Source organism: Danio rerio, chromosome 4 (assembly GCF_052040795.2).
Source record: "Danio rerio strain M-AB ecotype USA chromosome 4, GRCz13ab, whole genome shotgun sequence".
NCBI classification, from domain to species: Eukaryota; Metazoa; Chordata; class Actinopteri; order Cypriniformes; family Danionidae; genus Danio; species Danio rerio.
Window position 1 is genome coordinate 1,683,775 of NC_141024.2, and position 21,000 is coordinate 1,704,774.

General features: G+C 37.7%; 1 protein-coding gene across 3 annotated transcripts in view; it reads right to left on the reverse strand.

Annotated features, from left to right (window-relative positions):
• The window catches only part of ptn (pleiotrophin), a 120,794-nt gene that overhangs the window by 27,379 nt on the left and 72,415 nt on the right, over window positions 1-21,000 (reverse strand). The window contains exon 1 of one of the 3 annotated variants that reach the window (XM_087246142.2): window positions 14,357-14,375. The gene's annotated coding sequence lies outside the window, so the exon portion shown is untranslated. 3 annotated transcript variants of the gene reach the window in all.

Below are 21,000 nucleotides of genomic sequence, written 5' to 3' on the forward strand. Positions count from 1 at the left end.
TCACAGCTAATCACGGTGAAATCACACTTGAAACTGACTGGTTTTGTGGGTCAGGTTGACAAAGAGAGTTAAAAAAATAATAATTATAACAGCTATGAAAATACAGGACACCAGCTGCCCATATGAACTACAATAATGAGAATTTCAGTACAGACTGTGCTGAAGTGTTATGAAAATAGATGGATGTGATGTTTCCGAAAGATTCATCTCATGGTTTCTGTCTCTATCAGAGCTAATCAGGATGAAATCACACTTAAAATTGACTGGTTGTGTGGGTCAGGATGACTTACTGTAAATAGAGTTCAATAACAAAATCATTTTATAACAGCTACAGTATGAGAGAAACTCCAGCTGCAAAACACCCATATGAACAATAATGAGAATTTCAGTACAGAATATGCTGAACTGTTATGAAAATAGATGCATGTGATGCTTCTGAGAAATTCGTCTCATGGTTTCTGTCTCTATCAGAGCTAATCACGGTGGACGTGTCTCTGGCGGGCCGGTGTGAGCAGCAGGCGCTCACACACACCTGAGCTGTTCCACTTCAGTCACACTGTGAAATCGCCAGTGCCACATAATAACCGTGATTTCAGTCAGACGGGCAAAAACCTGCCAATCAAAGACTCATGAGTCATGACATATAAAGCAGTTCGGATCGTTAAAACATAATCTGCCCTCCAAACCCTGATTAGCAACACTGCAAGTGAATCTGTGATACGGGATGAGAGAGAGGATTAGCCTTGAGTGAAGTGACAGGAGCAATGAGATTTGAGGACTAGACAGCAGGTTGAGGTGCCATGTAGAGTCTAATTCAATACCCAGTGTCGACCCAACTCCCGCAAATATAACGCATGACTGCATTTCCCTCATATAAATGCAACACTCTCCTATCCTAAATGCACCAACTTTGGAACACTTCAAACAAGCGATTAAGACGTAGCTGGATTTTAATTGGTCTATCTTATATTATTTTTATGTGTTTAATTATAAACCTTTAAACCATAAATGAAACCTGTGAGCTTAAGAATGAATTATTATTATTATTATTATTATACAAGTAAATTAAAATGGAATCAAACTAAAGTAACTAGCTTTGTAAATAACACACGTTAGTACACAACATATGAGCGTTATTAATCAATACTATATAAACTCCTGCAAACATGATGCATGACTGCATTTCCCTTATACAAATTCTACACTCTCATTTTCTAAATGCACAAACTTAGGATCACTTCAATTAATTGATTAAGCCAATTATTATTAAAGAAGTAACATTAAAATGGCATTAATTCAAGCTAACCTGCTTTTTTAATATCACGTTAGTAGATACACAACATATGTACATTAATAATCAATACTATATAAACTCCTGCAAACATGACGCATGACTGCACCAATTTTGGGTCACTTGAAAAAAATATTAAGGTGAATTTATGTAAGCTTGTTTTTTAATTGATGGTGCATTTTGTGCTATTTGTATGTGTCCATTTCCAATGAAGCTTTGGTTTTCAGAAAATGCAATATTATTATTTAATAATATTATTGTTGTAAAAGTAAAAATAAAACGGAATTAATTCTAGCTAGCCTGTTTTTAGAGCCCTGCGTTTGAACACAAGCCTGTCGGGGTCCAACTTTTTAGGCCCCTAGGGCTAGGTTTTGGGCCAATTTTCTTGTCATAGATAGCACGCATATCGGGGTTTCGGGCCTGCTTAAGACAAAACCTTAAAAAAAATAAGATTAATGAGATTTAATGTGTGCAGTACGGAAGTGCTAGTGATGCCTTGCGTATGGAGATTTCCAGCCATGTGCAATGGAGAACATAAAGAGAAAAATGGCCAATAGCGAACTTAAAACAAAAAAATGTGAGAGGAAAGGCAAATTTCTGGTCAACTTTTCAAATAGTGACAACTTTAAATGTTGAGCCAAGTAGTTATGCACAATGCACAACTTTAGTAAATTCACTGTGGATAACATGCTGCTTAGATATCGACTAAAACTTACATTTAGAAAAACAAAAAACACCCATATGAACTACAATAATGAGAATATCAGTACAAAATGTGCTGAACTGTTATGAAAATAAATGCATATGATGCTTCTGAGAGATTCGTCTCATGGTTTCTGTCTCTTTTAGCGCTAATCACAGTGAAATCACATTAAAACTGACTGGTTTTGTGGTTCAGGGTGACACATGGAGAGTTAAAAAATAATAACTATAACAGCTATGAGAAATACAGGACTCCAGCTGAAAAACACCCATATGAACTTCAATATTGAGAGTTTCAGTAAAGATGTGCTGAACTGTTATGAAAATAGATGCATGTGATGCTTCTGAAAGATTCATCTCATGGTTTCTGTCTCTATCAGAGCTAATCACGGTGGATGGTGCAATGGAGAACATAAAGAGAGAAATTGCCAATGGCTAACTGAAAACTGTGAAAAACACCAGAGGAAAGCAAACTTCTGGTCGACTTTTCAAAAAGAAACAACTTTAAATGTTGAGCCAACTGGTGATGCACAACGCACAGCTTGAGTTAACTCACTGTTGGCAGCATGCCGCTTGGATATCGATGTCACTTAAAAAACTAAAACTTACATTAAAAACAAACAAACAAACAAAAAAACTCCAAACATTTCTCTAAATTATTCTAAAAAAAAAAAAAAAAAACATCAGCTTTCTATTAAATTCAAATCTGGTTTAATGGCTGTAACAGTATAAGCTGTTTGGCAGAAAAAACAGGCTTCGGGTCAAAACTTTTGATGAGCTGCTGGACAAGGGCAAGGATACAGCCTGTGCGTCTTGGGCAAGGGCCGGGCTAGAGCTTAGATTTAAGGCCCGTGCAGGGCTCTATATGCTTTTTTAATAATACACATAAGTACATACACAAGATTTGTGCATTAATCAATTCTATTTAAACTTGCTATTAAAGGGGGTTGTTGCTAGATCGGATACGTTTGCGGCCGGAAGTTAACAAGAATCATTTCTATTATTTATGAAATTTCCCATTTATTGTATTTTATTAACGTCTAACCCCACCCCAACCCTAAACCCAACTGTCCCAGTACTGTTAAAACAGTAGATGTACAGAGTATTATTTATGTTAACTAACCCTAACCCTAAACCCAACCGTCACAGTACTGTAAAAATATTAATGATTGTTATACAGCGTCATTAAAAAATGCTGCTATATTAATGTGCATTTCACACTTCCGTCCAGCTGCATATCCAATCTAGACTTTACCATTAAAGGGGCAAAGTGTAGGATTCACACCTAGTGGTTGAACACCTCTTACAACAACTGGGCACAGGTTGCCAGATTGAAGACACAAAAATGAGCAAAGATCAAGCATTACAAATGTAAGCAGTTATTGTTCACTACATGTTCTGGCATTTTTATGCTTTACATGAGTCAAAAACTTAAATACAGGACATTTAATAATACATAACATTATCCAATGGAAGTAAGCTGTTTTTCTGTGGATGTGTGAGACTTCAGATTCATTAGCAGCTACAGGGAGATAATTAGTGGAATAATAAAGTGCAGTAAATGGTAAAACTTTTGGCACCACACTCCACTGTTGGCAAGCAACAGCACTTCGCACTATTAAGAAGCAAAACAAGCTGTTTTGTACAGCTATAGCGAACGACACACACAATAAATGTACAATTGGATGCATGCATTCCAACATGGAAAATAAGGTATATATAGTAGTAATGGTTGCCAGCATGTTATTATATGGTTGCTAAGGAGTGCTAGTTGGTCATTAGCATTTTATTATTTGGTTGCTAAGGAGTTCTAGCTGGTCACTAGGTCATTACTATGTTGTTTTGAAGCAATCCCAGGTGGTTGATGGGGCATTGCCATGTGATTGCTTAAATGTTCTAGGTGGTCACAGGAGCTTTCTACTACAGTATGTTATTGGTAACTTGCTAAAACTGATACAGTAATTATCATGATTAATATTACTTATAACATTTTTTAAAAAGATAATGATGAAGAAAAAGTGAATGAACTAATTTTTCCACTGATAAAAGCTTGCACTGTGAATGCAAGTGCTAATAAAACGTACCAATTCAGCCATTTCAATTGACTCGACTCATCAAAACTGAATTTTTCCCGATGCTGCTAGACAGATATCATGAATATCTTCACGTTTAACCTCTGCAGACCCTAAAGGAAGTCCACTAGTGTCACATGACAAACGACTGGTGCTTTCTTACAAACCCCTCCAGAATGAAGACCTGAGGGGGGTCGTGTGTGTGTGTGTGCATGAGTGTGTGCACTGAGGTAAAGCTGTTATCCCGCTCTAACACTCCATTAGCTCATTGATCAGTGTAAAAGCAGGAGGGGGAGAGTGACAGTGTGATCCATCAGAGCGAAACATGCGCGCACACACACAGAAGAGAGCTGTACTCGTCCTCAATTGACAGATTTCTGTAAGGCTGCTGCATTGGCTCTTAAAGGGACGGCTCACACAGAAAGCCAAACACTGTTATCTTCTACTCAACTACACGTCACACAAAACGAGTGCGATTTTCTTCTGTAAAACATAAGAGCTGCTTTTCTATGGTATGACAGTGAACGGCCAGTGATCAATGGCTGTCAAGATCCAAAGGCTCTCCAAAAAATTTTGGGGGTCTGTTCCCAAATAAATCTTTCGTCTAAAAAATAATAATTAAATGCAACAAAAATGAAAATTACTCCATACTTTACACACTCGTATAATCTACTTGCCTTTAAAAGTTTATCCTCACACTTTCATGCTGTATAATGCTGTTGAGTAGTGACATTAGTTTTGAAACTTCCAAAACTATCTAAATCCATCGTCAAACTTACAACACCACGGGGTTAACATGTGTCTTACGAAGCAGATCCATGTGTTTATCTAAATTTTCTAGACTCAAATGACTTCCGGTGTGCAGCAAATGCAGATTATGTATGACTGACATACAATATTTGACGAATAACACATTCATAATGCAAGCTCCAGGAATAGACGTCTCACAGAAACCACTTACCACACAATTTGTTTACCACAGAGGATGATGACCGGCAAGAAAATTAGTGTTTTAATGTTATACTATAATGATATACAGTTTATCACTCTTTCAATGTCAAGTGCATGTGTCTAGCTGTCTTACATCCTATATGTCAGTTGCACATAACGAGCATTCGCATTGAGCCCAAAGTCATTAATTTTAATAATAATAATATTTTTGTTACAAAAACACATGAATTGGGCTCACAAGACATGCGTTAACCCTCTGGCGGTTTAATTCATACGTTTTAAAGCTTTAAATAATGGCCACTACCAAACACAGCATGGAAATGCCAAGCTAGAGTCAGCATTTTTTGCCGTTGAACAAAAAAACACAGAAGAAAGTAGGGATGTCCAGATCTGATCACGGGATTGGAAATCGGGCCCGATCACGTAGTTTCAGGCTCAATAGGAATCGAACGTTACCTCCTAATCAGGACTCGAATATTTATGTTTGTATATATATTTTCATTATTTCAACACATCTATAGTTTTGCGGTGGCACAGAGTTAGACCTATTTCTTGACTTAACACAGAAACAGCAACGCATGCAACAAGACATCAAATTGTTGCAGAGACGCTATTGGTTAAATGCCGGCAAAGTAGAACAAAGAAGCAGCTTGAAGCTGAAAGCGTGAGCATGTCTGCGGCCTGGAGGTATTATAAAGTTGATGATGACAACATTGCCATAGCAAACTGTGAGATATGTAAACTTGGGATTGCCTGCTGGGTATTTTAAGTTGAGGTGCTGTTTGTTTTTATATTAGATTTGTTTTATATTTAATGCTGCACTTAAGTCCAAAAGAGTTGATGTTATTTATTAACTGATTGTTCAAGCGACCTCACAGAAGTGCTCTGTTTGTTAACAGAGTTGTTGAATGCTAAAATAAGACATCCTGGATCTGTTTCTTCGCTCTTCTTTATTTTTTTTTAATGTATTATAGAAGTATCCGATTGGGTTTTGATATCAGCTGATACTTAAAATCAAATGCCTCGGACTCAAGGGTAAAAAGCCTGATACATCCCCAGTAGAAAGTCACATACACTAAATACAGTTTGAGGGTAAGTAATGGAGTAATGTTTCTTTTTTGGCTTTTATTCTCTAAACTCTTTTATTTACTCATCCTCTAGTCGTTCATCTTCAGAACAAAGTTATTTTAGATAAAATTCACGAGTTTACACTCATTGACTGACTAGAATAATCTGTCAATGATTCTATTTCATTGACTGAAATAGAATTTGGCGTGCTGTCCAGGAAGTGGCCTCTGAGCTTGGGAAGACACCCTGACTCGTGTTATTCCCCTTATCAGGATAGAGAAAGACAGGTTCCGAGCGCAATATCTAGCCCGGCTCCAGAACACTCCCCCCTCAGATTATAGTAGGTATCGGGTTTAAAAGTGTGGAGCTATGGTAGTGGAGGGATACTGAAGTCAAGAGAAAGCGGAGGTATGACGTGTTTGACAATTTATCTGGGTTTGGTCTTGAGCTGATTGGATAATAGAATGATTGTCTGTAATGAATTAAGCAGGTCGCACACCAGAAGCGGCGCTCGGCGGCGCGCCGCGCAGCACCACGCAGCGCCATGTATTTTAGAATTCTAAACATAGGTTTCTATCAGGATACACACACCGCCGCCGCAAGTCGGCGGCTGTCGGCGGCGCCCGGCGACGGCTCAGGACGTAGTTCATTTTTCAGCCGCACCACAGAGCGCCATCTGATTAGTTTCATGTTAAATATCATTCGAATGTGCGCGTCTGGTGTGTGATACTTTAATCTGTCATGTACGCGCCGTGTCGCGGCGCCGAGCGGCGCTTGTGGTGTGCGACCTGCTTTAGCCTCATCAAAGACTGATCGTGCTCCTCCCGAAACCTGTTTATAAAACATTACTATAAGAGCTCCCTCATCTTTAACAAGTGTCCCGAGACACTCAAAGTCCAGAAAATAAACCAAAACACTCCATGAGACTTTAGTGATTTATACAAAGCTCCAAGAACCCTTTCATGCACCAAAACAAACTAAAAAATGACTTGTTTACCTTTGTCTTCCACATCAAGTCAATGTGCGCATTTACTATGGGAAGTACAATGTTTTTGTGTTGCACTGCTTACTCAATACATCGTAAATTGTTGTTTTGAAACGGTCATTTCAACGCCTTCAAAGTTCCTGAACGGTTTGTCATTTTGCGTGACCTTCTGCATCAGACATTGAGCCAGTGATGCTGGAAACGAGCTGAGATTTGACTTCAGAAGGCCTGGAATAGAGTGTAAATCTTACTTGCTGCTCTTCTGAAAGCTCTCTGTATGATGCTGTGTTTTCCTCCGCGCTGTGATTGACAGGGTTTTATCCATGCTGAGTTTGGCTTGGAGAGGGAAAAGCTTCATGCCTGATCCAGCTACTCTGACTCAGACCCAAACCCGGATTTGTTGGGTTCTAGGTGTTTGTTTCAGTGATCAGGAGGTGGAGCTTACTGAACCCTGCTGTGATGCAGAAACCAGCCAAAAAGTCATGCAATGCGATCTCCGGAGGAATGAAGTGGAGTAAACAGAGTCTGCAACAAGCAGAGTCAACTTACAAAAAATTACTACACTGTACTATACTGTGCCTCCAGCTAACAAGCAACGCTCTCAGAACATTTTGGCATGGCTTTTTAAGAAGCATAAATAAACATTATTTGAGTAACTTTCAGACCTGGAGCCTCGTTCCTAAAACATGCAAACACACAGATTTGACTTTAGAGTGTGTGTCCACTAAATTCCAATGCAATTAATAATTAAAGCTGCAAGCAGCGATGAAAAGGAACTTGCACCCTGGCTCACCGCAGTGGACAATAATAATTTAATAATAATTTAAGCTGATTAATATTGAAAATCCTAAAAAAATCATTGATTTATGGCAAATTTCCTTCTATCATAAGATGGCGCAATGACTCAATACTGGCATGCAGATGTCTTCAGGTAAGGAATGTGAATTTTCAGGCAGGTCGGATATTGTTTGGCTGATTTATAAGTACTTCCTCCTCCATGGTGAAACACTGAACTGTTAGTCCACCACGGACACACCCTTCGAGGAAAACTCTAGATCTTCACTGTTTAACATTACATAGGCCTTTGGATTATACTGACAAAACTTGGGTTCAATCTGATAACATTTCTAGGAGAAGTTTGTAACACTGTAAAACATGTCATTTACTGTTGCCAGCAGGTGGCGATATAACTGTAACTGGCATTTAGTTGGAAAACATCAACGTTTGCGAGGCCACCATGGACACGTCCTTAGACAAAACTCTAGATCTTCACAATTTAACATCGCCAAGACCTTTAGATAACAATACCAAATTTTGATGTTGATCTGACAAAATCTCCAGGAGGAGTTTGTTGAAATATAACGGCGGGAATGGCAAAAATTGCATTTGCTGAGGATATTAAAATTATCCAAAATAGGTGGTGCTGTCAAGCCATTTTGCTACACCCACTTCAGAAACTCATATCACTGAAAAAAGTGTTGCATGCAGAACTGTTGCAAACAATTTATTTGTGTTGAATTTAAACAATCAAATTAAATTGTTTAAATTAATAATGTTCAACTTAATTTGTTTGTTTAAATTCAACACAATTAAATTGTTTACAACCACTTAACATAAAAAATTGAGTAAATCCAAGGAATCACCTTTGAATAATTTTTTTCAGTGATCAAACGTAAATGTTTGTAATGTAATTGTTCATAAATAATAATAATAATAATAATAAACAGAGCATTTGCAATAGGGCCTATGGACCATAGGTGCTCGGTCCCTAAAAATGATCTTTTTAACAGGAAATAATTGGATAGATGTGAGTATAGAGATTTAAAAATGAAATAGTTAAATTACAGATTTAAATTTTCCTGAAAATATGAATAAATTTAATCAGCTTTATAAAGAAGTCCTGGTTTTGCTGCTATAAAAATAAAGATCTCAGCATAAATGAGCACACCCACTGTTGAAAATTTATATTTCATACATTTCTCAGTGAATATAGCCAATATCCGCATTTAATGATGCATATAAAGAAAACAGTACTAATAAACAGTTATATCCATTAAAGTAAGAGTTTGATCACCAAATATCTTTAGGAAAAAAATATTTAAATTAAGTTATTGCAAAAATAATGTACAAACAACTAAATTTCATCAAAATTGCATATTTTCTATGCTACTTATAATTTTTCCTGTTTTCCTAATGTATCTAATATTTGTCCTCAACATATCAACACATTATTGGATTGTGATCTTAAGTTTATTTGTTAGATTAGTTTCAGTTTTGCCTGTGGTACTGACTAATCCGATGCTTATGCACAGATATATATTTGTAATGCATCCTGTAGAAAATATTCATTTAAAAGAGAGGTCTGTGAAGGGGTGAACTTAATTCATGCTGAGCTTTGAATATATTTATTTATTTCAACAACAAGGGACAGTGTGCATTAATCATTGTTCCCCAAGAACGCAAATCTACCCAAATTAGCCCAAAGACTTATTTTCATCGATGATCCCTTTGCCATCTGTTAAAGGCCATACCAATAAAAATACAAACTCAACTATAAACAATACTCAAGAGAAGGACCACAACAATAGCAAAAAGCCTAGAGTTCACAATGTTGATAATCGAGAAGCCATTTCTTAAATTATACACAAATGTCTTAAAAGATACACATTGTATCAGATTTCACAGACGGGATGCTCTAAAGGAAAAACAAGACCAAGAGGTTTTTCTAAATGGAATAACGCACCCAGCTCTCAGCATGTCAGTCTGTTTTCTACAGATTTAAATCAGATAGAAAGGAAGGAGCTAAACCATGCATAACCTTGTAAACTACACAACCATTTTTAAACTTCACACACACAGATCATGTTTACTACTGTATCTATATGCATGTTCTGGAACAACGTCAGCCAAAGATCTAAGAACTGTCCTTGTTATGTAGGGTTTTCTGACTGGCGGCTGGTTACAGTGTAGTGATGTTCATGTGCGCTCATCGCATTAAAAAATCATTCAGACATGACTTGAAGGAAGATGTGCAAGAACAGAGGAAATGTGAATCTACAAAGTATACTGGAAAACTTGCCGACACAGAGTTGCTTTTGTTGTTAACACACACAAGACTGTCAACAGGTGGACAAAACCATTGAAGGAACATATCTGAATGTGTGTGTGTGTGTGTGTATAAGTGAGTCTGTGTGTCAATGTGTATGAGTTAGTATGTGCGTGAGTGTGTGTATAAATGAGAGTGAACGTGTGTCTAAGTGTAAGTGAGTGTGTTTTTGTATGTGTGTGAGTAAGTAGGTGTGCGAGTGAGTCTGTCTTAGTGTGTGTAAGTGAGTGTGTTTCTGAGTGAGCATGAGAGAGTGTGTGCAAGTGTGTGTGTGAATTTCTGTTCAATCTGCCGCTTTATTTAGTGATATTTATAGTAAGAGAATCACAGACGGGCTGAGAGCAGCTCTGAGATTTACTGTTCAGGGGCTGAAATTCAGTTTGGTGAGAATCTATAAACACAATATAAATATTAAAGACAGACAGACAGACACACACACACACACACACACACATACAAACACAGAGAAAGACAGACAGGAAAGCTGCTTTGATATGAATCATACAGACAAAAACATGAATTACAAGCCAAATTCATCAATAAATATTCATCATTCTGTGTAAATTACTAGTCTTCCTCATACAACAGATATGATCACATTATACCTATCAGATGAGGCAATAAATAATACATTTATTATTAAATTTACACAAGAAAATCTAACTCACTGCTATGAAGCTAGCATGTAAATCCACAATAATAGCACATCTCTCTTATAGAAACTCCAACTAGGCCTGCAACAAAATGGTCATTTTAGTATTCATTCATTCATTTTGCTTCAGCTTAGTCTCTGATTTATCGGAAGTTGCCACAGCAGAATGAATCGCCAACCATTCCAGCATATGTTTTACGCAGCAAATGTCTGTTCAGCTGCAACCCAATACTGGGAAACACCCAAACACACTCATTTACACACACTCATAATGAAACTAAAGGAGATTCCCCAGTTTGTCTGCACTGTTAATACTTCAGGTCAGAGTAAACACAAATCAAACAATCCGATTGATGAGAGAGAAACCCTGTGTGGTGAAACACACACACGCGCAGTGCGACACTAAGCCTGTAGACTTACACACTCAGACAGATGGAACTGCCCCGGATAAAGCCGCCGGGTCTCCGATAAACCTGCCAGGCACCTGTAATCCCAAATCACTTTCACACATATTTATACACACACACACACACACAGCTCATAGCCAGCAAAACCCTCTCAAATGGAAAATAAATGGGATGTGTGTTGCAAATCGACTTTTTGACATTCGCGTCTTTCCATGAATTTCACTCCACAGAAAAGTTCAGCCCAAGGGACGGAGTATTAGCACGCACACACCCCGAAAACATCTTTCAGAATAATCCAGAAAGCACAGCATCACCAAAGACGATCCACCTCACCTCACACAACCCCTCCAACACACAACTGCACAGCGAACACAAACACGCTACTCAAAAAAGAACACCACAGTAACATACAACATCATGCAGTGCTTTTATCCTTCATAATAACATTAACACAATAAAAAACAACCCCACTTTAAATATATCTTAAAGAATTAGTGTTTAAACAGTCACTTAAAAGGTTATGATCCACACTCATTGAATAAATGCGTTATATTTTTTACACAAATGTTCCTCAGTGTGAAACTATTTTTTCTCCCTCCACCCCGTTTGTCAATTGTCAGTCACATTACGTCTGTTACGTGCCTGGAGGTGTTGCTTTGCTGTTCTCACCTTCCATTTCTGTTCTTATTTGCTATCTGCTATCCTTCTAAAATCTAGGTGTTCCGATTGGCTCGCAGAGTGATCACTAGTGGACCAATAAGAGGATAGGGGTCATTTAAGCGATCCAGTGATGACTCGCACCAGACTGGAAGGAATTCTTCATTTCTTGTCACTGCTGTTTGTCTTTCTGTGTGACTTGTGCGTTTAAAGTGTTCTCCGGTTTACTTCATTATTTTGAGTTGTACATCTATTATGAATGTCTAAACCAGAGATGCCCAAACTAGGACCCGCGGCTCATGGTAAACTTTGATTTAGCCCGCCATCCCATCTGAGGAGAGATAATGATGGAGATGGTTTAGAGATTGTAATTTTTAATTTATTTCTTTGTTTAATTGCTAAGCTTCAAAAAGCTAACTGAAATGAAATGTTTTAATTACATGTTATAAATAAATCTGATTGTTAAAAAATGTACATACTGTCACCTGACAAATAGAGGACAATGCAAAGACCTCTAACCCACGCTCATTCTGCAAACGTAGTCCCGCAGACGTTTCTGGAGACATTCTGTATGTATGGCTGCATTTCATTTTTTTAAGCGAACACTATGGGGCAGTGTGACGCTGCTCTTCTTTGCGCTCGCCGGCTGACAGCTTACCTCCTTGTGGAGGTCTTTCCCGCCGCAACCAGTTTGCCGTGGTTAGCTCGTTGTGTACGTCGGCGGAGTGGAGACGCGGAGAGAAGCTGATTGCGACGATGGCTACGACCAGGTAGCCAGTAGACCAGTTCCAGAAATCAGGTATGACAAAAAAAGAATCCAAAAAATAAAGTGAACGAGATCATAACTGGGTGAGAATGTGGTGATATCCGAAAACGTGATTAAAATCGAACAAGGGCTTTTCTTTTTCTGGACGGGTTTTGTAAATCGTTTCTTGGGTTTAGGGAAGCAATCGGGCGGGCGGGTCAATCAGTAAAACCAGTTGGGTTTAGGGAAGAAGGAGAAGGAGGGTGGGTTGGCCGATTGGCCCAGCCAATCTTTCAATCAGTCAGTCAGACAGACGGTCACTCAAGAGCAGCCTCCGGTGGCTTTACACGAGAACATTGCAGGCGCAAACGTCGCTCGCGAGAGACGTTTGAGATGCGAAAAAGCGCACACAGCGGCCTCTTGCAGATTCGAGAAAACAAAAACTGCACAAATACATACCTCCCGGGACGTATTTCGTGGTCTCCAGAAACGTCCTCGGTACTACGTTTTCAGAATGAGCCTGGGTTGAAGACATCAGTGAGCAAATAAAAGCAAAGGCAGATTCTGCTTCACTAGTGCATTCAGCATTAAACTCCACTGTGTTATAAATTGTTTATGTTTTTATTGTATATAATATGTAAAAAAAGTTATAGTTTAAATTTATATATATATATATATATATATATATATATATATATATATATATATATACATACTGCATAAGTTAATATTATTTAAAGTAATGTTTTCTATTTATTTTTAAATATTAGGAAATAAATTAGAAAATTACCTATGACGACTTAAACTTGCAGCCCACGGCTCTCAATGATACTTAGTTTTTGACCCTTCATACGGTACATAAAAATTTGGGCACCTCGATCTAAACTAAAACTGCATGAATCTACTAAAAGGGAGGTGAAATAAAGTATATCATGTGACATACATCCTACATACACGTACAGTAGATGATTCTGTTAATCCATTAGGTTAGAAGTGGGTGCTACCCTCTGTATGTTTGTTCTAGGGAGTGCAGTTTAGTGAGGTGCATGTGATGCCGAAGAGTTTTTTTTTCTATTTTTAGTTTTGTCTTTAACTATTTAGAGGTTTAGTTAGCAGGTGTTAATATGTTATTGTCTTTGATTTGGCACAGTTTATTTTATTTCCCTTCATCAAGTTTGTTTTAATTTGCTTACTTGTTTCTTTTGCATTTATTGTACGCATTTGGAAATATACTTTGGGTGATTAAATATTCAAATTTTTTCTTTCTAATCTTTATTTATAAATAAAGCAAACCACTTTTTGCCTTGTCCGTTGTCTGTGTCGATTCATAGCAGCTAACGTCTCAGGGGAATTTTAAAAAAATATTGGGTTATCATAATTATGTTCATCCTCTGAGCCACACAGGGAGTAACAATGTCATTAAATAAATTCTCATCATTAAAACAATCCAATCCAATAATGGATTGAAAAACATCCTAAAGGATATCACATCCACCAACTAAAACCTTATCTCCATGATCAAAGAATTTAGAGAGTCGCCATTGATATGCAGTGTTGGGTGTAATTAGTTACTCACTGAAAAAGTAAGGAATCACTTTGTTTTTAGGTTATTTAATTAGAGTTACTTATAGTTTACTCACCTAAAATGCTAAAAATGTAAGTTAAATTAAATAAACAATAATTTGAATAAATAATAATATTAAATAAAATATAGATTTACCAGTTCTGTATAAATCAAGGGTGCTCAAGCCTGTTCCTGGAGATTTCAGTTGCAACTAATATCAAACACACCTGCCTGTAATTACCTAATAAATTGGATCATGTGTGCTTGATCAGGGTTGGAGCTGAACTGTAGGAAGGGAGATCTCCAGGAACAAGGTTGAACACCCCTGATATAAATTAATTCAGACAAGCAAAGTAAATATAACTGCAGAATAATTAAACTAAAGACAATTAATAAGAATTTTAGTTTGAGAAAGTAGTTAATGACAATATAAGATATACATTCAGAGAGGCAGAGTAATTGTGTGTGTGTATTGTGTGTAAATATAAATTTTCATTCAATAATTTTCCTTTGGCTTAGTGGCTTTATTTATCAGGAGTCACCACAGCAGAATGAACCGGCAACTATTCCAGCATATGTTTTACACAGCATCTTTGCCTTAAGCAAGAAGGTCGCTGGTTTAAGTCTCGGTTTGCTCAGTTGGCGTTTCTTTGTGGAGTTTGCATGTTCTCCCCTCATGTTAATGTGTTTCCTCCAGGTGGTTTCCCCCCCACAGTCCAAACACATGCACTAATGGGGAATTGATTAACTAAATTGGCCACAGTGTATGAGTGTGTGTGTGAATGAGAGTGTATGGGTGTTTCCCAGTAATGGGTTGCGGCTGGAAAGGCATCCGCAATGCAAAACATATGCTGGCGGGTCATTCTGCTGTGGCAAATCCTGATGAATAAGGGACTAAGCTGAAGGAAAATGGATGTTGGTTTATTTGGGCACTGCAGTCTGATTGTTCTACATGGTTGGCAGGAGTGTTCTAAGTAGTTATGAGGGCAAGCTGCTACAGTGTTCCACTGATCATAATGCATTGCAATATGGTTGCTAAGGTGGTTTGGATAGTTGCTATGTTTCTTTTAAACATGCTTTTGTAGAGCAATGTAGATTATAATGGTTAATAACATCTATTGTTGCGTAATGCACACTGCTTCGCATACTATATTTAAAAACAGCAGGAAGTACAGTGAGGCACTTTGTTTATATATATATATATATACTGGCAACAACACAATGAAAACTTATTTAAATAACAGCCTTTAGCGGAGACGTCTTTAGCATCTCCGTAGCCCACATCACGATTCCCGGCATCATTATTTAGACGTTACGTGTTGGATTGTCTTGTGAGTTTTTCTCGAGATGATGACAGATGGTGCTTTTGGAAGCAGGTGCGTGAACAAAGCAATTACATCCAAAATAGAGCAACGGCTTCATCATTAACACCCCCACCCACATCCCCTCACCTCTTCATCCTTAAAACACCACCGCGTTCGGGGCTTTTGAAAGTTTTCTCCTGGTTATGTAAAATGATTCACGCCATTCCCTGCAGTGTTTGTGAGTTAACAGAGAACAAAGCGAGAAGTTAACTTGCCAACAAAAGGCCAGTTTAGTGGCGCTGAGAGATCTCACACCAGCTCCAGATCAGTGTTTACACCTGTGTTAGGTCAGCTGTTACACTATATTAGCGGGGGGGACAAAATGTCAATATGCTGATTTATCATAGGCGACGCAGTGGTGCAGTAGGTAGTGCTGTGGCCTCACAGCAAGAAGGTTGCTGGTTCGAGCCTTGGCTGGGTCAGTTGGCATTTCTGTGTGGAGTTTGCATGTTCTCCCAGCGTTTGCGTGGGTTTCCTCCGGGTGCTCCGGTTTCCCACACAGTCCAAAGACATGCGGTACAGGTGAATTGGGTAACCTAAAATTGTCCATAGTGTATGTGTGTGAATGAGAGTCTATGAGTTTCCCAGTGATGGGTTGCAGCTGGAAGGGCATCCGCTGTGTATTACATGTGCTGGATAAGTTGGTGGTTCATTCCGGCGTGGCGACCCCAGATTAATAGAGACAAAGCCAACAACAAAACGAATGAATGAATGTTTCCGTTAACTATAATAAGCATGAAGCTGGCATGGCGCTCTGCTGGTATTGTTAACACAGCACCCCCTGCAGTCAAATTACAAAATAAAGCCAGCAGAAAAAAATAGCCTGTGCATTTAACATACAATATCCATAGCAACGCTGAGGGCGAGGATTTTCAGAGTAAACGCCAAGGGGCTGAGGCCTTTCAGACAGTTTCTTAAATCAAGCAGAAAACAGCCGGCGTAAGACCAACATTCATCACACACACTGCAATCTATGAAGAAAGAAAGCACTAGAGAAATGCAATTTCTGAAATTCAGAGAAAGACGAGAAATACGGCCCTTATTAGTGTTTATTGAGCCTGTCAGGCTCTCTACGCCTCTTGCCCACACACACACACATCCAGGCGTAAGTGCTTGTCTTGCTGGTATTTTTAAGTTTGATTGCACTCAGAAACGTCAGAAGAGTTTTTCTCACAGGCCTGGGTAGTTTTATTTAGCACAATTAGCAATTCAACAATCTCAAACTCTAAAACACACACGCCTGATAGGCACAAGTGTGGCATTACATTTGCATTTATTCATTACAATGTAAATAATACTTGATGAGCGCCATCTGTGCATGTGCATGATACATTTTACCATTGTGTCTAGTTTATTTTACGACACTTTAATTGCTTTTATTATTAGCAGATAGCGATGAATAAATTATAGCAATAACTTTAAAAAAATCTATTAATTAATTAATTTCATATAAAATAGCCAAACGCAGCAAACTGTACAACTATTGGAGCTTCAAACCAGATAACAAATAACAATGTTAAGCAGTATAACAAGCTAAACTAATTAATAAATGCGCATTTGAGTTTTAAATGCCCGCGTTTGCTCAAAAAACAAAATGATTAATCACAATTAACCACATCCAAATTTAAGTATGTATTTACATAGTATACATTTATTATCTCTATATAAATACACACAAAAAATACTATAATATATGCATATACAATTCTACTGTTTTTAAATATTTGATATATGAATAACATGTACAAATTAACAGTAAATATGCACATTATACATGCATATACTATGAAAATACTAACTTTTATTTTGGATTAATCTTTCATTCATTCATTCATTTTCTTGTCGGCTCAGTCCCTTTATTAATCTGGGGTCGCCACAGTGCAATGAACCGCCAACTTATCCAGCACGTTTTTACGCAGCAGATGCCCTTACAGCCGCAACCCATCTCTGGGAAAGAATTAATCTTTTGACAACATTAATAAAAGATAACATTCAAAATTAGGTTAGTTCATACAAATTGCATTCATTGTGGCTTCTGAATACACTGAGCGTATTTTTGGAAAACTTCAATCTTTGTTTACACTGTGTTTAACTTACATGTAAATTATTGTAGTCGGACGATCAACAAGAGTATCTAGCATTTATGATAAATACAGCTGAAGGCATATTTATTCGTGAAATTTCTATTATTTTTTAAATATTCCCTAACAAAACAACATAATTTCTTTATTTTTTTGTTTGACTAAAATAAAAGCAGTTTTTGACTTTTTAATATCATTTTTTAAAGTCATTAGCCACATTTTTTTTTTGATTGGCTTCAGAACAAACCAGTTGTTCAATGATTTTCCTAGTTAAAACTTATTTGTTTTCTGATACTTTTCAATTACTTGTCTTGTAAATTTGCCTCTTTTGTTTCTTCCCTATTGCTTTTTTTCTGTACAGCACTTTGGTTCCACATGTGGTGTTGAAAGTGCTCTATAAATAAATTGAGTTGAGTAATTCACTTAGTTAAGCCCTTAAATTGCTCTTTAAGCCGAATTCTAGCATCTTGCAGAACAACTAATATATTATGCACTGCCATCATGACAAAAACAAAAGAAAAAATAGTTATTAGGAATTCATTCGTTCATTTTCCTTAGTCCCTTACTTATCAGGAGTCACCACAGCAAACATGCCCTTCCATCTGCAACCCAGTACTGGGAAACAGCCATACCCTCTCTCATTCACTACGGCCAATTTAGTTAATCAATTCACCTGTAGAGCATGTGTTTGGACTGGAGCACCTGGAGGATACCCACGCCAACACGGGGAGAACATCCACACAGAAATGCCAACTGATGCAGCCAGGACTCGAGCCAGCGCCCATAGGAATTACTTATTAAATTAATTAATTCTCTCTATTAAACAGCACTTGAGAAACATTTGTAACAGAATCCAAATTTTACAGAAGGGCGAATAATTTTGTCATCAGCTGTATATGACAAACACTGCCCACCAAAGCAAAATAAATAAACAAATAAAAGGATGCATCGCTAAACACCTTGGCAGCATTATGCATGAGCTCCTCTATTTTTTGTGGGCTTCATACCCCGCTGCTGTTTGGGATGCTGGACTCTCAGCCGTATATATAAACGGAGGAGTTGCGTTATTTTTGGTCAGAGTGTGAAGAAGCAGAAGAAAGCAAGCGACACAAAGGCCCAGAAAGAGTGGGTGTCTCTTTAAAGCAGATCCTCTCTGTAGGACAGCGGGCTTTGAAACACACACTCCACTGAAGCCCAGGTCATTGTTTTTATCCCACAGCAGGTTCTGCAACTTCAGCTGCGCGTCTGAACTCTAAAAGCGGAGCGAGGTGTGCAGAAAAGCGGGCGTAACTGTGGGCGGCGCGGCCGACCTGAACCGCTGACCGCTGCCATTCATCTCCTGCGCTTCACAAGCTTTATTTACAGACCTGCGATTGCTGGAGAATCACTACAGACGGGGTTTGTAGGTGGACGCGTCCTCGATTAGCTTTCTTGCTTCTGTTTGGGAAGATTTTAGCTAACACAATTACACTTTAATCCGGACAAGAGGATGAGATCACATAATCTAGCTGATAAGCAATTATTAAGAGGTGTAATTTTGTGCTTATTTTAACCTTTACCAATCTTTTATTTCGGTTTGGATCTTACTAAGAGATGTTAGAAGCCATTTTAGAGATGTAAATCAACTAAAAATATACTTTTTGTCTTTATTTTAACCTTTATGAATCGTTTTATTTTTAATTATACATTATGTTTATTATGTATCAGTGGTTTAGAGCGCATATTAAATTGGAGAGATCATATGACTACAGCAAACGTTGTTTCGTTATGTCACAAGTGATTCAAAATGTTTAGATAATTCAATGTTTCTCCACTGTGGAGCAAATGAATTATGTGTGTTTACAATACTAATGTTTACTCAGATTGCCCCCTTGTGGCGAATCACTAAATGATTTTGATATTTTTTTAGCTTTATTTACAGACCTGCGATTGCTGGAGAACCACTAGAGTTGGGGTTTGTAGGTGTACGCATCCTCGATTAGCTTTCCTGCTTCAGTTTTGGAAGATATCAGGAAACACGGCTACACTTTAATCCAGACGAGAGGATGAGCTCACATAATCTAGCAGATTAGCGATGCCACCCGAGTAGCACTTATTAAATCCACTTATTAAGACCTGTTTAAGAGGCTGTTTAAGTAAATTTGCACACGCTCATATCACTCCAATTGTGGGGGATTTTTAGTGGGACCCAAATGGATTTTTTTTTTTGAACAGCAAAAAGGAAAGCAAAAGATATACACAGTGCTCAGCATATGTGAGTACACCCTGATTCGAAAATATAATATAAAATATAAAAAATATAAAATAATATTTCTCTATTTTTCAGTGAATATAGGCAATGTATTATGGTGCATTTAAGCCAGGGGTGTCCAAACTCGGTCCTGAAGGGCCGGTGTCCTGCAAATTTTAGCTCCAACCCCAATCAGACACACCTGGGCTAGCTAATCAAGCACTTACTAGGCTTTTAGAGACATCAGCTGCGTCTCAAATGGCACACCATACACTATGCACTCATGTACTTATGCACTTACACACTCAACAGCATAGTATATGTATGTAGTGTCGTCCCAAATGGAACACTACTAAGTGGAAATTCAACCCGTTTCCCTGATGATGTTTGACGGTCGCCAAATCAGTGAAATAAATGACCAAACTACCAAATAATACCTGGCGTGAGTATAACCGCATTCACCATCGGGAGGCGCTATAATCACTCTCATAGGAGAATTTCGCTTTCACCATCCAAAATTATTAGTTATTTAATATGTGCGCTCGATAGCTCTGCCCCTCCACTACGTGAGCAAACTTGCGGTCGTTGAGTGCTTGAAGTGTCCATCATTACACACTTCATATTACCAGTTGAATGAGTGCATCATCCGGGTAATTAAAGTGCACTTATTTTTTTTTAAAGTATTCTGTGTGAACGCACTACTTAAACTATTCATACTACAAAATGACGTAGAATAGAGCATAAGTATGTGATTTGCGACGCAGCTATCTTTTCAGGTGTGTTGAGGCAAGTTGAAGCTCCCTCCAGGACCCAGTATGCACACTTCTGATTTATACAGAACAGATTCATTAAACTGATATATTTATTAAAATAATTTAGTCAGCAAACATATTGAGAAATTGAAAAATAATACAATTAAATTCAAGCAAAATATTGCAAAAAATACAAAAAATTACCTACATTTTCATTTTTTTGCTTCTCTTGATTTTTCCTCTTTTTTTAATTTGTATTTAATATTTTTCTATAACATTCAAAGTTCTGTGTACTAGTATTTGGATCGTTATCATAAGATATTTTGTTAGATAAGCTCCAGATTTGGCTTCAGTACTGACTAATAGTAAAGTA